Genomic DNA, 17,141 nt, shown 5'->3' on the forward strand with positions numbered 1-17,141 from the left:
TTGGATCCTCATGTGTTTCAGAAATTGACAGTGTCATGGGGAACTCCAGACATAGATCTGTTCGCTTCTCCACTAAACTACCAGCTGCCAAAGTTTTGCACAAAAAGTTTTCATCCCACAGCTTGGAAAGTGGATGCTCTTTCCTTCAATTGGAGCAATCTTCATGTGTATGCGTTTCCACCTCTGCCTCTCCTCCCAAAGGTACTTCTGAAGGTCAGACAGGACAAGCCAAAGATGATTTTAATAGCTCCAGATTGGCCTCGACAGCATTGGTACCCACTTCTGAGAAGTCTGGTACGGGAGCCTCCATGGCCTTTACCTTCGATTCCTCACCTGCTGTCTCAGGAGAACAGTCATTTGCTCAATGTCAAACTTCACTCTCTTCACCTGACAGCCTGGCATATTCTGTTTTAAACCCTGGAGGGTTTCAGCTTCCACAGCAAGTTTTGAATGTTATTTTGGAGGCCAGAAGGCCTAGTACAAGGAAAGTGTACGCAGATAAATGGAAGAGATTTTTATTTTGGAGTGCAGCAAAGCATTTGATGTTTCTAAGCCTAATTTAAGTGTGGCTCTTCAATATCTTACTGAGTTACTGGACAAAGGTTTGTCCTTCTCTTCTATTAAGATTCATGCTGCAGCAATTTCTGCTCACTATGATTGTGACCCGCCATTGTTTTCTCATCCTTTGTTTAAGCAATTCCTTAGAGGGGCAAAGAATATAAGACCCCCACGGAGAGCTCCTACTCCTGCTTGGGATCTCAATTTTGTGTTGGAGAAACTCACTCTACAACCTTTTGAGCCTGCAGCTACTGCTGAGTTGAAATATTTATCATGGAAGACTGCTTTTTTGTTGGCCATTACCTCTGCGAAGGGTTTCTGAATTACAGGCCCTTATGGCAGTTGAGCCTTTCTTAATTTTCCATAAGGATAGGGTATCTTTGCGTACTAATCCTTCCTTTATGCCTAAAGTGGTTTCTAGTGTGGCTTTAAACCAAACTATTCATTTGCCTACCTTTTATGCAAACCCCCAAAATAAAGGGGAAAAGATTTTGCACACTTTGGATATACACAGGCAGTTGCGATATTATTTGAGCAGAACTAAAGGGTTCAGGCAGTCTCAGCAGTTATTTGTTTCTTTTGCTTTGAGTTCTCAGGGCAAGCCTGTGTCAAAACAAACTATTTCTAAGTGGATTGGGTTTTGTATTGCTTTCTGTTATTCCCATCATGGCAAGGAGGTTCCAGCTGGCATTAGGCCTCATTCCACTAGGGCTACTGCCACTTCAACAGCTTTTTTAAGGGGGGTGGCAACTAAAGATATCTTGGAGGCAGCTACTTGGAGTTCAGTCCATACTTTCTCTAAGCATTATCACCTTCCACTTTACTCTAAATCTAGGGCTGGTTTTGCCACTGCTATTTTACAGGGCATTTTGGCAGCTCCTGCTTCTTTATAGTTGTGCCATCCTCCCTTACCTCTGCTTTGGGATTCTACCCAAGTGTAAGGACTGCAGCAATGTGAGATGAAGAACATAGTACAGTTTTGTACCTACCATAAATGTAGATGTTCGAAGATCCACATTGCTGCAGTCCAATTTACCCTCCCTCCTTCCCCTCTGTAGTTAGAGGCAGTTGTGTGGGTTGGATTGTAAATATTATGTATATTGTATATATTGTACATATTATTAGTGCTAGGGTGGTTGGTTGGTTGTTTTGTTGTCTTTGTGTTTTGACCTTTCTTGTTAGGGTCTTCTGACATCTGGGGCAAGAAAAGACTGAGGATATGACGTCGGTCATGCGCATTTGTACCCTGACGTCCTGATGTCAGTCTAATGCGCCTTGACCGACGTCAGCCTTATACTTTGATATTCGGGCCGACCGAGGACAGCGGACTACCCAAGTGTAAGGACTGCAGCAATGTGGATCTTCGAACATCTACATTTATGGTAGGTACAAAACTGTACTTTTTTGCCACCTGAAGCATTCATGTCAATAAACAATGGAATTTTACAACTTTTTTGTGGCGGAATTCTTGGGCATCTCTGTGCGGATTTTTCTTCATCCTGTTACTTGCACTTTTGAGATTGGACGTGTGTCTGCTGATAGAAGAGGTGTGAGTACACGTATTGGTACTCCGTGGTCATATTTCATCAGGTTGTTGTGTGGAGTTCATTCTATGTTTGAAAATGATATCAGAATTTGGGCGTGGTCAAGAATAACCCATTGAGGGGTTCTTATTGAATGATATGCTGCATAGCCAAACTCTCCACATTCTGTGCCCCGTGGGTTGATACAAATTTTTTTAGATTACTTAAAAAAAAATAAAACAGCTTTATTTAAGGGTTAGAAGATATGAACATGATTTTATGACTGATCAGGTTGCTCGACAAAGTGAGGCAAAAACGTCTTAAAGGTGTAAAAAAGCAAGTGCCAAATATATGTATATATATATATATATAATGTGTGTGTGTGTGTGTGTGTGTGTATATATGTATGTATGTATATATATATATATATATATATATATATATATATATATATATATATATATATGACTGTTGTTGTGAGTACATGGGTCATTTTTTGACTTCTAAAGGTTTCACCCTGGACTGTGGTGGTAAAAAAAAAAAAAAAAAAAAAAAAAACATTCTGACTATGTAAAACCCTTGTGACACATCATCTCTTTTGCAGTTATTTGGTTTGGTGCAGTTTGTTTTTTTGTTCTTATGAAACTTGGAAGATGTAATAGTGCCATAAAGGAAGCTGTTAGAGCATAGTATTTCATTGTTCTGGTCTTAAGAACATTAACTAAGTTTTCAAATGCTAAAATAAAAAGCTGGTTACTTAGGTTTCTGCTTTGAAGTTCTTTAACATTTCACAGCTGGTAATACTGCAAATAGATGCTAGCAAGCAAAGGCTTTGAATAATATTACTACAGGCAGGTCGTTTTGGTAGCATATGATTCGAGGGCATTGACTGCTGCTTAGCGCACTGGTTGAAGACAAATAAATGCTACTGCCAGTGTTTGGTTATTAATCGTTTCATGATTATGTATATAGGATGTGACGACCCTCCACTAGGCCAATATGCAAGGAGCCTCAATCCTCACCACTGGCACCTGTGGGAGGACATTCACTGGGAGGATAACAAGTATACACACAGTATTTCCAGATGCAGCTCTCTGCATCAGGTGCAGTTTCCCTTAAGAGCATACAGAGACCACAGTCCGTCCCCAAAAAGACTCCTCACTGGCACAGCTATAGAGTTGAAATCTCAGCTGAGTGACCAAGCCAAGACCTTAAGCACCCTCCCTATCCAACCAGTGCATTTCCCTGCTGAAGTAGCTGACAACACACCCTCTTTGATTTACATACGCACAAACACACCTGGGAAAGGCTGGCATAGGTTTACTATATATGCCCCTTCTGCTTAGAGTTTAGACTATAAGGTAGTTACCAGTGAAACCAGTCAAACCTTATCAGCTACTTTAGGGCCTTTAACAAAGGGTGGCTAATATTACTGTATAATATTGATAGAAATACAAATGGTAGTTTGGCCAAGAGCAAGACTGTTAGGAGTGTCCCTCACAGTGTCACCAGATAACTATGCAAGTACTTTCAAAACTTAAGTATTTCTACACAGATCGGCCACAGTGAAAGGTTTAAGTATATTTAATAATAAGTAATAAAGAACAAGAAAATCCTCAGTATATATATATTCACAGTGACATCAGAACTCAAAACCACAGGGAATATTTAAAATGTTGCAGTACAGGCTGACTCAAATAAAGAAAAAAAAATCTAAACTAAGCTTCACTATATTCCTGACTCTAAGAAGTTACTATTCCCTAATAACTTAGAGCAAGGTAGATGTGGCAAATAGTTCTTGTTGCTAGGTGCAAGACAGACTGCGGAATGCTCTGCCTCACCCAGAGACTTCTCAAAGTAATGTCTAAAATATTACTGCTGGGATAGCTTGCAGAATGATATCATTTCTGGTTATCTGACTTCTAGTTCCTAGGCAAAACCTCCATTGCTGAAGCTGGCAGTATTTAGCATCTACCTGTAAAAATACATAGGCAAGGTATTTTGCTCAGATCCTTGGCAGGTGCTGGAAGTCATAAAACAATTGCATTCCTTCATGCTCCAAAAGTAGCAATTAGTTCACCCCAAACACAGTACAGAAACCTTTGCATCTCTGGCTGCATTGAAGCATCATTATGGCCTCGCCTGTAAAGTAATTTTATTTCAGATATTTTTCTAAAGTGTGCTGGACTGAGGGTTAATCCTCTAGTTTCCTCTGTTAAAACAGATATATTTAAAACGTTATAGTAGTGCATGTACATTTCTTTTCTCTTCCAGTAGGGCACACTGTGGCTAAATTTTAAGCACAAGCACTTTACAAATACTTTTCAACACAAACATCTGTACAAAGCAGTTTGCTATACACATGACATACAGTTCTAATACATTTGTAACACAAGCATCTTATATAAATTAGTTTGATATTCACAAATGATATATAATTATTTAAAGAATTCCAGCTAGCTGTGCTTGGCAGTACCTCATTTTGTCACACTTCTTCTCCCCTTCGAAGACTCAAGCTGGGTTTTCAAGAGACCCTTGAGAAACATTGCTTGAGAGGGTCGAGTTATCTGGGAATAAATTACCTATACCCTGTCTTGAAATCCCATCTGCATTGGCATTGCTAACCTCACTGTGGTGCTGCAGTGTCATATCATATGCCTGCAACCCTAGGCTCTACTTTAGTAATTCAGGATTTTGCTGGCTGACTTGCTTTAGCCATAAATCCCCCTCACATTCGTCCTGCTTCCTAATGCAAATACTTAGCACCAGGACCTCCCTGCCATTTGTGCCCCTGGCTCCTGCTTAGCAGTTCTACTGTGCAGTTAACAGCACTGACCTTCCTTGCCACTTTGGAGGGTCCCTCCTAAGCTGCCTGCAGCTTGTTGTATCTGACAAGAATGAGAACCATAACTTGCATCCCCACAGCATACTCTGTGGCTCGAGAATTCCTGTCATACCAAACTTTTTTCTGCTTTTGGGCTCCTGCCAGGTTCTCCTGGGCCAGGCCCATGAGTTCCCTGAGCCTGGTCTTGAGGTTTAGGACATATGCCACAACATACTCCCTGTGGGATTCACACTCACTCTCCCACTCATCGAAAATCAGATCTAGAGGTCCCACCCTATGCCCATACAGCAACTCAAAGGGTGAAAAACCTGTGGATTCCTGGGGCACCTCTCTGTAAGCAAACAACGGATGGGGCAAATATTTGTCCCACTCCCTCTTAAACTGGTCTGCAAATTACTGTAACATGGTCTTTAGTGTAGAGTTAAACCTCTCCACCAGACCATTAGTTTAGGGATCGTAGGGGGTGATCTTTAGGTGCTTCACCCCACAGTGCTTCCACAGACAAGCCAGCAGGTCTGACATGAAAGTGGCACCTCTGTCAGTCAGTATTTCTTTTGGCAGCCTACCCTGCTGAAAATCTTTAACAAAGCATTTTCTACCTCAGTGGAAGACAGGGCCACCACCTCAGGGGATCTGGTAGCACAATCTACTACCACTAGGATATACTTCTTTCCTGTGCAACTTGGGGTACTCAGAGGCTCCACAATAATCCATAGCTACCCTCTGAAATGGCTCCTCAGTCACAGGCAAAGGCACCAACGGAGCTTTGACCTTGTCTCCTGCCTTGCCTACCTTTTGGCACTGCTCACAGGTCCTGCAGTACCCTGTTACATCCCTGGAAATCCCAGGCCAATAAAGTTCTGCATAATATGTCTCTTTGTAGACTTTATGCCTATATGACCTGCAAAGGGAATGTCGTAGGCTATGGCTAGAAGTGCCAGATGGTAGGCTCTGGGCACTACCAACTGCTGTATTCTCTCAACCTCTAGCCCTCCCTCAAGGGTACACTCTATATGGTAACCCTTTGTCCTAGTATACAGATTCCCACTTTTCTTGAGAATCAGGTGTCTCCCTAGTTACATCCTTCAATCATTGTAATGTAGGGTTTGAGAGCTGAGCCTATCTCAACTTTCTCTTTGTAACCCTTCCCAGCTGCCCTCCCACAGGAAGTCTGGTATCCTCTGACAGCGGTGCCTCACTGTTAGGCTGGGTACTACTCCTCTGCCCTTGCAGTCACTGTTTGCAGGGGAACATCAGTACCCACCAGCAGCTGTGACTCACCTTCAGTCTCACTGCTACAGGGCAGCTCCCTCTCTGAAGTAACCACTTCACCAGTCCTGGCTTCAAATGTGTGGTCTTTCTGGGTCCCCTCCAGGCTACCAGACCCACATACTTGTCACCAAGCCTTACCGTGTGTCACTGCATGCACACAAGGTACTGCATTATCAAAGTCATTCCCTTTCAGGACATCTGCAGAGATATCCCCAAACATGCCTACTTTTTTGCTTCCTTTTCCACCCTCCCAGTCAAGGTGATCCCTAGCCAAAGGTATTTGGAATGGGGTCCCTCCTAAAGCTCTGACAGGAGTAGACTACCCAAGCAAGTAGTGCTCCTCTTTAACCATTGCAGACTTATCAGTGGTTAGGTCAGAGGCTGTCTCTCTTAGTAGTGGCCTGTTTCCCATCTACTGAGATAGGATATAACCTCTTGTGGTAGTTTGGTACCCTTGTTGTCTCCAAACAACTTACCACTGGCATTCTGTTACTTCTACTTGCTGGCTCCCCTACCTTATGTTCCCCACCTTGCCTCCATAGATATCTATATGCTAAATGGCCCCACTGGTTACATTTAAAACATGTACCCCTTGGTCCTGGCTGTGTACTTGAACTAATGGCTTCCTCTGTTACTGACTGACTCTTTTGGGCAGTTTAGACTACCCACAGTGGGTTCTCTTATACCCATGTGCAGCATTGGGTATCCCTCTCCTGTACAGTGATGGCCTTCTTGGTAGGTATAGGTCTCCTTTTTTTCCCAACTCATCTGCGGTGTTGCATTCTCTCTCTGCCAACGTGATTCTCAACTGGATGAGAAACAGAAAGTGCAGCCCTGGGATTCCACCTGTGTCCCTGCTGGACAGGGGCTTTGGGTGCTGACTTGTCTAAACATGGGCTAAACTCTTGGCTAGGCTTATAAGGGTCTCAGGGCCAATAGCCTAGTAACTTCCCATGTCCTCAGGCAAAGTGCTAAAGGATTGCTCCCTCATCAAAAGGTCTGCCAGCCCTTCAAAAGTGGTGACCTGACACCCCCACCTTCCCACCTATGAAAATTATTGCTTTAACTCAGCAATATAATCATACACACTTTAATCTGCCTTGCATCTATGCTCACAAAACTTTTTTTCTGTAAGCTTCAGGTCTTAATTTAAAACATTCTAATAAACAATTTTTAACTTTATTATAATTTAAGCAATCAGTATTAGACAATTTAGAAGTAGCAGTTACAGCTTTACCATGGAGTAAGGGGAGGGTCAGGAACCGTACTCCGAGCCCTTGGGTCAACATTATACTATTTACATACCCTTTCAAACATATGTAATTGTGGAAGAAATTTACTGACCTTTATTGCTGCAGGGGTTCTGTTATTCCCTTCTCCATTGCATCCATGACCCTGGCGAAGAGTCAGCATCTCCTTTTCATGTTGCTTCTGCCTCTCATTTTCTTCGGCTTCCAGACGTCTCAGTCTCTCTGCTGATTCTAATTCCATTTGTTCCTCCTGCCACAGTCTCTATGCGGATTCTAGTTCCAAATGTTTGGTTTCCAGTCCAAGTCTCTTTAAATCCGGATGAATTTTTGAGTCCTCTGAGGAAAAGTTGAAATGTCCATTTCTGAGAGCTGTACATCTCCAAGGCCAGTCTGGCCATCTTCCTGGCTGCTGATCTGTGATTTCAGCTCTGACTAAAGCTGCAGGCATTTTTGCTTTAGACAGGTTGGCATGCACCAGTCCTTTGACTTGGCACATCTCAGCCAACTGCCTCCTTTTCAGCTTGCCATAATGCTGTGCTGACACCCTTGGCTGTCCTTCATGACTAACTAAAATAAAAAATAAATAAAACTGTTGTGATATGAAACTGAATGTCTATCATGTGGTTGCTTGAGAGTACAAACACCTTCTTTAGTGACCAGTGTTTACAAGCTATTGGAGTTCAATATCCACACCACTGAATCCCAGTATGTGGTGTGGTGATCATACCACTGCCAGCCAATTAAAATATGCAAGCCGACCACTGCCAACCAGTAAGGAAGGAGCCTCAATCCTCACCACTGGCAACAGTGAGGGAATGTTCACTGGTGGGATAATAAGTACATACAGAATATTTCCAGATGCAGCTCTCTGCATCAAGTGCAATTTCCCTTAAGAGCACACAGAGGCCACAGTCAGTCTGGGGTTGGTTTCTCCCTCTTTCTTCAGATCCCCATTAAGACTCCCCACTGGCACAGCTATAGAGTTGAAATCTCAGCTGAGTGACCAAGCCACCTCCAGCACCCTCTCTCTGCCCAACCAATGCTTTGTGTCCCTGCCCAAGTAGCTAACATGTATGCTGTTTGAGGTTTGATTTACACACACACACTCTCTCTCTCTCTCTCACACACACACACACACACACACACACACACACACACACACACACACACACACTCTCTCACACACACACACACACACACACACACACACACACACACACACACACACACACACACACACACACACACACCTCTGGGAAAGGCTGACACAGGTTTACTAGCTATGACCCTTCTGCCCAGACTATAAGGTAGTTACCACTGCCAGCAGTCACGCCTTATCGGCTACTTTAGGACCCTTAACAAAGGGCCGCCAATTGTACTGTGTAATATTAATACTAATACAAATGGTAGTTTGAGCAAGAGCAAGGCTGTTAGGAGTGGCCCACACAATGTCACCAAATAAATATGCAAGTACTCTCAAAACTTAAAAATCTCTACACAGATCAGCCACAATGAAAGGTGTAAATATATTTAATAATAAATAAAAGAACAAGAAAATTATCTGTATATATAGTCACAGTGACATCGGAGTTCAAAGCTACAGGAAATATTTAAAATAATATTGCAGTACAGTCTCACACAAATAAAGAAAAAAAATCTAATCTAAACTTCACTATATTCCTGACTGTATTTAAGAGAGTTACTGTACCCTAATAACTTACTTAGAGCAAGGCAGATGTGGTGAATGGTTCTTGCTTTTGTTGTGTCCAAGACAGAATGTAGAATGCTCTGTCTCACTGAGAAACTTCTCAAAATCATTTCTAAAATATTACTGCTGGGATAGCTTGAAGAATGACATAATTTCTGGTCATCTGACTTCTAGTTCCCAGACAAAACCCCCATTGCTGAAGCTGGCAGTGTTTATATTAGCATCTGCCTGTAAAATACAGACAAAGGCTTTTGCTCAGATCTTTGGCAGGTACTGGAAGTCACAAAACAATTGTATTCCTTCATGCTTCCAAAATAGCAATTAGTTCACCACAAAGACGATACAGCAAACTTCCGTGTCTCTGGCTGCATTGAAGCATCTTTATGGCCTAGCCTATAAACTAATTTCAGATATTTTTGTGAAATTTGCTGGACTGAGGTTAATCCTCCACTTTCCTCTGTTAAAACAGATGCATTTAAACAGCAGTGTATATGCATTTCTGTTCTGTTCCAGTAGGGGCACACTGTGGCTACATTTTAAGCACAAGCACTTTACAAATACCTTTTCAACACAAACATCTGTACAAAGCAGTTTAATATGTACGACATACAGTTCTAATACATTTGTAACACAAGCATCTTAAATAAACTAGTTTGATATTCACAAATGACATAATTATTTACAAAATTCCAGCTAGTTGTGCTGGCAGTACCTCCTTTATCACATAGGGGATCAGTTGCATTCGAGTCTGGCCATAAAGCCACTACAGAGCATTTTTAAAAAATCTCATCATAACATACTTTCAAGGCTACTAAGAATGTTGAGATTATAGAAATATGACTTGGAGGTTCAGTGTAAAACAGATAAGCTGTTCCATACAACTGATATACTTAGCAGAGTTAAATTGAAAGATTACTCGTACGACTTACCAGAGAGAGATTTGGATGTCTGCGGATTGCTTCACAGCTGTTTTTGCAGACAAGCTGAGAATTCAACCAAAAAAGGACAGAGAAATACAGCTGTATGAGAAATAGACATGAATGGTTGAACAAATAGCATCAAGGCAGTACATCCAGAGAGCTTTCATGTATAAAAGACATAAAGTTTAAAAGTGAAGAAGTTTATCATTCCTATACAACTTCGTGATGTAACACAATATAAGATTCATGAGTCACACTTTGGTATAACTAAATGTAAAGAAAGGGCACATGATGTTCTTTATTAGCCAAAGGTGTATGGAGAAAGTGAGTGGACGGTTCAGAGATGTGCATACTGTAATAGTTTTTAGAATCAGGATCATAAAGAGGGTTTATGTTGAATATTATTCAAATTTTCCAGAAGTAGCTCATTTGTTTTATACTAGCAGTCATAGTGTTATCACAATACTGAAATCTGTTTATATTAGACATCCTTTACTAAGTGAAGTAATTCATGCTTCATTTTACGTAAGCCAGGAGTTCAAAGTTTTGTTATTTAGTGTGAATTATTTAAACATGCTGCTTTAGCCATGTATCCCAAATCTCTGACAAGTTCTGATACCCTTGATGAGTGTAAGCAGGGGTTTGGGAGATGAAACATTTACAGGCATGGGTCTGGGAGATGAACCATTTACGGGTTGCCTTTGTCCATTAGAGACATAGATGCCAAACCAGGGATGAATCTCCTGTTCCCAGTCCAGTTGTCCAAGTTGCACTTGAATTGAGTTAGGGAGGAACTCTGCTTCACATGGATGGGGAGCCTCTTCCATAGATGGGTTTGTCTCTGGGATACATAACTTGTCTGTCTAGTAGGTCCTACTTATATCACAGGCAAGGTTTAAGTCTTTAGAATGGATAATTCTGGTGCTGTTTGTTTTGCAGATATGCAGGAGGCCCATCAGAGTGGAGTCTGACAATGTCCTGTATGCCAGGCATTGATCTCCCCTCAGAAGCCTGTAGGAGACAGAATACAGGGATAGGACCTTGAGGCGCTTTGCACAGGATGTTTTACTTATGCCCTGTATTCTTTTAGTGAGGAACCTCTGTGTATGTTCCAGTTGTTGGATATGCCTGGTTAGGTACATACCAAAGGGGGGGCATTGTACTCAATGATAGGTCTGTTGAATGCCGAATACAGTGGAACAATGACTTCTTTGGACTTGGATTCCATACCTTTGTTTATAACTTGCACAACATAGAATGATTTTCTCACTACTGTAGGCACATGATGGTCAAAGACTAGATTATGATCTGTGTGTGTCCACAAGTCCCTAACTACTGGATCAACTCCAAGGGGTATGTTGTCAATATGATAGTTACCAGGGATGGATAACTTCCCAAAGGAACCTGTTTTATGTATTTCTTGGCATTTAGTTTTAGTCCATGTCTCTGACACCAGTTGTTTGTCTGTGTCAACCCCTGCTGGAGAGCATTTGTGTCAGTGTAGAATTCAATGACCGCTCCTAATTTGCATTCATCTGCAAACTTAATCAGTCAGAGACTTATGACATTGGTCTTGACTTCAGAAAAGTAAATGCCAAAAAGGAGCAGTCCAAGGACTGATCTCTTAGGGGCTTGACCTGTGACTGGCCTCTTTGTAGAGGTGGACTCACCAGTTCTAACTTCCTGGGTCCTGTCTGTTGGCTATCTCTGTGCTCCAGTCTGTTAGGAATCTCATGAAAAAGTGTGAAAGTTTTTAAGAATTCAGACTGCTGTCTTTCAATATAGATGTACAAATAACAACTCTTCACTCTGTGGGACTTTAACCAGCAAAACAGATTAGAAGTAGACACCACTCTAGCAAAAACAGGGCCATTATACAATGGAGTTATTTAATAAAGGAAAGAAATATTTTTTAAATAACTCCAGTGTGTAAAACCAATGGTCTCCATCTGACTCACGGTGAAATTCATGGAAGTTTGTCTACTCTGGCTTCACCCTTTGGGGAGACCATGACAGTTATGGGTAAATCCTGCTTCACCCATGGTCAGGCAGTGATTTTTAATAAGAACCATTTTTTAAATGATGTGTGAATCTGACTGTAAAGCGAATAGGTAGATGTAGTCATCTAGTATTCACCGTAGGCTGGATGTCATTGAAAAACACAGTACACGATAGGTCAGCTGCCTTACAAAATGGCACATAACTTCATCCACCACAAAACCCACCTCCACTGTTGTAAGAATTCATCAAGGGGCTTCTGTCTCTCTCTCTTTTCTTAAGAAGGATGCAGTCTCCTTGGGTATAAGCCCAAGCCTAACTGCTGCAGTATGAAACTGCTCATAGAGCCTTTCTTCATTGTCATTAGACATACCTCCTATGTGTGTCTAATAAAACAGAGCACAGAAAAATATAGTCTTCAGATAAAGGAAAAGGTGTGACTATTTTTGTACCAAAACAAAAACCTGAGTAGGGTTTTATAATTAGTACAGCCTAACTTTGTATTGCCACAGTAGAGCCATTGCAGCTACATAGCAGTGTAACCTTTGCTGTTTTAAGCTGAAACCTGGATGAATGTACATATGCTGTGTTAGGCTGAATTTTGCTAAGTAAGTTCTGTGACTATAGATCCTGTTGTTTTAGAACTCCCCAGAAAAAAAATTAAAAAAAAAATCAGCCTTTACACAATGTAATTAGTTGAGTGCTTTTGTTTCGAATTACTAGGAACTTCATCAGAACTAAAAAGTCATAAAACACAAGCATTCAAAAGGTTCCAAACCAGTCATATGACAATCATGTGACAAAATATTAAAATACTCATCAAAACAAAATCAAATTTTAAATTGCATCCATCCCAAAAATTCAGTTTAAAAATATTTAACAAAACCATTTTGCTTTTAAAATACATTCAATACTAATGTATTAATTTAATCCAGGAGGTTTATCTGCTGCCAGCAGTAATTACCTGTGTATTCCTCTAGTTTTCAGGAAGTTGTTAAAAATACTGATATTAACTTTTGTCTACTAACTTGAAGAGATTTTTTTTAATTCTCCACATTTGACAAAATGTTTATAAAAAAGTCTGTTCATTTTTTTTCTCTTAAGTATTCATAAGTATGCTGCAAAAGTCTTATTGTTGTTTTTCCAGCATAGTAACTCGCACAGCTAGAACACCTTGCAAAGTAGACCACATCAAAAGAGTTAGAGTTAAATCTCCCCCTAATGTTTTTGCAGTTAACTGTGTAATTAAACACTAAGGTGTGATCACTGTTGATATACCTGCATTGTTAAGAAGAATAACAGGCAAATGTTCTTTCCCTCCTGTTTGACTACAAAGACTTTTTGAGGTTTTAGAAATCCACAAGTTCTTCCAAAGTTCAACTCCTTACACATGAAAATTACATTAACAATAATTAATACATTATTAGTTATCTCAGAGGTGACACTATTATTTTTAAATTCTTCACAAAAATATCAGAGTGGATTTGCCTTCTTAATAAAAATCTCTTTTTACCAATATCGCTCTTCATTTAAGTGAATTGCGGCCTGTGGTCATATACCCATGGGAAAGGGGCTACCAGCACTGGATATTCATTAAATTGGAGAACCTTTCCGATGATGACATAAGGAGGGTGTACCTAGTAACCTTCTTCAGATGACTTAGAGTCACTGACCAGTCAGAATAGAATACTAGGCATACTCTCTGTCATTTTCTCAAAAATCCCTCCAATGTAATAGATATTCAGTGCTTGCTCCAGTTCCCAGCCAAAGATTAAAAAAAAACAAAGTTTCTGTAAAAATAATGTGCCTTCTTTGTATATTACGTTGGAATGGAAAAAAAACTCTCTAGTACAGGATATTTAATGTCGTACTTGGGGCTGCTGGTGGACATTGGACAGCCAACTTAAAATCAAAACCGGCCCACATAGAACAGGAGGGGGGTGGTAGCCTCAATTAGGTTGCCTAAACATAACTACAAGGAATCTGATAGCATGCTTTCAGTTGTGGGTGTACAGCACCACTACAAAAGGGACTACGTGTATATCAGCGTAGTGCTCAGTGATGTTGAATATTTTGTTCGAGTCAGTGCCCTACTCCATCATTGTGAGTCATATTTTGTTTTCAGGCTCCATTGCCATGATGGCAGATTCGGGGGTCATTTTAATAACGTATCATAATTTGAGTGCTTGTGGTGCTTCTGTTGGTGAGCATGTGTTGATGCCTCTCTTTTGGTGGAGGGATAATATTTTTGCTACAGTGCTTGTCTACACTATATTTCTAATTGGGATGTACTTTTGCATCCATGTACTGTTAGATACACTGTAATATCCTGCGTTAGTGATGTTGTTAGTTAGCCACTGTGTGCCAAGCATAACATGACCACAGCACTGACACTGGGTTTGTCCATCCTGTTTTATTTGCAGTAAGTCCACAGTTGTACTGATATAACTTCTGCCAGTATGTCCATAGTTTACTATGGGGTTCATGATTGAATTTCTGACCAGTCTTGTATCTTGCCTATGTGGTTTTCTCCACAATTGCAGTTGTGTATTTAACAACTGCATTGCACAACATCCCTTGTAAATGTTGTGATGCGCTCTGACATATGATATGGACTGTGTACCAGCCCAATGTTTATAAATAGTGCCTATTCTTAAATTCTGTACGTGTGTGTGTGTGTGTGTGTGTGTGTGTGTGTGTGTGTGTGTGTGCGCGCGCGTGCTTGTGTTTAGATTGTAGGACATGCCACTATATTGCTGGGCACTAGCTTATTCTCATATGCAAAAAGTTGTTGCTCAGTAGAGCAAAATTGGGGTCTTCCAGAGATGCCATTTTTTAAGTCCCAATATCCACTAAAAGCACAGCTGTCAATGTTTAGTTCATCAGCTCCAGGTTAAATGCCAACTTGTATGCCTCATACAGTTTATACAAAGCATTATTAATATCAAAACAATATTAATACAGAGAAGTCATAGAGCATTTAGAAGTGACCACATCATTCGCCATGACAGATGCATTGCCATACTTAAGAAATCATCACTGGCAGACTCGGGAAAAGCTCTGAAAGGAAAATACCACCTATTTTTTTTATTCAAAGTATTTTTCTGCAGACAGCATGGTTGTGCAAAGGTTAATAATGCTATGTCATACCTCTTTCTTCAGTTAATTTCCCAGATGAAGTATTCATGTGTGAAGTTTGTGTTGGTTTTTGCAGTGTGTCAGTTCCCTTCTACTACTAAGAGATGTGCTGTAGATGAATTGGTTATCCTTCAAATTAAAGAAAATAAATGCCAGCACACAAATGAAAAGATTACTTTCCCTGCACATCTCATATACTTTATTAAGGATCTAGTCTGGTCACAATACCTATAAGTGTGTTTCCTATGTGTGAATTGAATGGGATTTTACATAGGTCCTGCAACAGACTGGCACCCTACACAGGACTTATATATGTAGTCACTGAGTACTGGAATGGGAATCATCTCCTATGCATCCCAGAAGTGCTTAAAGTGGCTGTTTTAGATTGAATGAATGACTTTTTAAGAGATTGTATATTTACAAGAAATTAAGTAATTTGACAACTTCAGAAATAATAGGTAATGTCATCACATATTTTCTGAGTAATTCATTTTTGAGAAGTGCAAGAGTAAATGGTGTTGAGCTAAAACAGAAACCTACATGTAGGAAAAAACACAGAATGACACGACTACTGGTTAGTGTGTTGTACTCAGAACATGCTTAGTAAAATACTGATGGGCTGCGGTGTTAATTTCTGTTAAAGTCACCACTGGTTAATACCTTTAGATTAACATATTATACAGGAGAAAATACATAAACTGTTCACTAGGGGCAATTGAGGGTCATTTGCACTTTTTTTTCATGATTTTATGAAAGATAACCCAAGAGGAAATTACTTATTTCTGACTTCATAAAAAAATTCAGCTAACTTAGCCAGGGAGATAAGACTCCTTTCTTCAAGTCTTTGTTGGGATTAATGTCATGCATGCCATTATTTAAACTGTGTACTGAAAGTAGAGGCTGGCCGCGGTGGTACAGCAGTAGCATTGTTGCCTCACAGCAAGAGGTTCTCCTGTTCGATTCACGGCTGGAGTGCCTTCTGTGTGGAGTCTGCATGTCCTCCCTGCGGTCGAGTGGCCTCCGAAAGCCATGCGTGAATGGGCGTGCCTTCGCCAAAGGTTGGGCGTCAGGCTGGCAACTCGACACCATAAAAAATCTGCTGCCAATCATTAGCGGACTGGAGTTCCACTGTGGCGACCCCTAATTGGGAAAAGCCGAAAAGAACAACTGAAAGTAGAGGCTGGCAAGGCGCATTTTGTTATCACTTACTAGAGTCAAGATCATAGAGTCACATTCTTTCTTCTTTGGGGATCACTGAAATATAATGTCATAGCATTTATTGCTTGCCATCCTGCTGTGCTGTGTTGGACCATTTAAGTCTCCAGTGCTACTGTTCTTCCCTTTGAAGGCTGCTGCTGGTCTTGTACTTGGAAAGTACTGATGTAGGTAGTAGGATGCCTCCTTATAAAACCAGCATGTTCTTACACTCTGGAAACCTTTTAAATTACAAAGACTGTTGCTGCAAACGGATTGAGTTATTACTGCAAATGTGAACATTTCTAATCAGCTGATGTTATGTAGTCCTATCTCGCCTACATTCTTACCCGTGGGTTCGGAGCCGAATATCGGCTCAGACTCGGCTGATTTTTACTAGCTCAAAGTCTCTCATTGGCTGGGCTAAGAGGGTATCCCATGGTGCACCGCTCCATATCCCCAGATCTTGTTTGCTGCTTGTGTAGCTCGGACGTGGTCTCGCTTGGCTTTGGCTAAGTACCCTCTTTTTTGCTATTTCACTTTGAGAAAGTTGTTAGTTCAGACCCACAAGCTGTTTTAATAGCTATTCTTGTTGCTGATCGCTAATTTTGTGTGTGTGTTTTCTGTGCTTGAGAGTGTTAGTTGTTTTGGTATCCCTAACTGTTCCAGCGGGCTAAGCCCGTTTTAGTTAGAGGACCTAGTCCTGCCCTCTGTCATTGGATAAACCTTTGGTCA

At 40.8% G+C, this 17,141-nt stretch overlaps 1 protein-coding gene across 3 annotated transcripts in view; it reads left to right on the forward strand.

Annotated features, from left to right (window-relative positions):
- The window catches only part of SLC23A2 (solute carrier family 23 member 2), a 1,130,684-nt gene that overhangs the window by 981,291 nt on the left and 132,252 nt on the right, over positions 1-17,141 (forward strand). The window lies entirely within an intron of this gene.

Source organism: Protopterus annectens, chromosome 9.part0 (genome assembly GCF_019279795.1).
Source record: "Protopterus annectens isolate FY-2018-M chromosome 9.part0, PAN1.0, whole genome shotgun sequence".
NCBI lineage: Eukaryota > Metazoa > Chordata > Ceratodontiformes > Protopteridae > Protopterus > Protopterus annectens.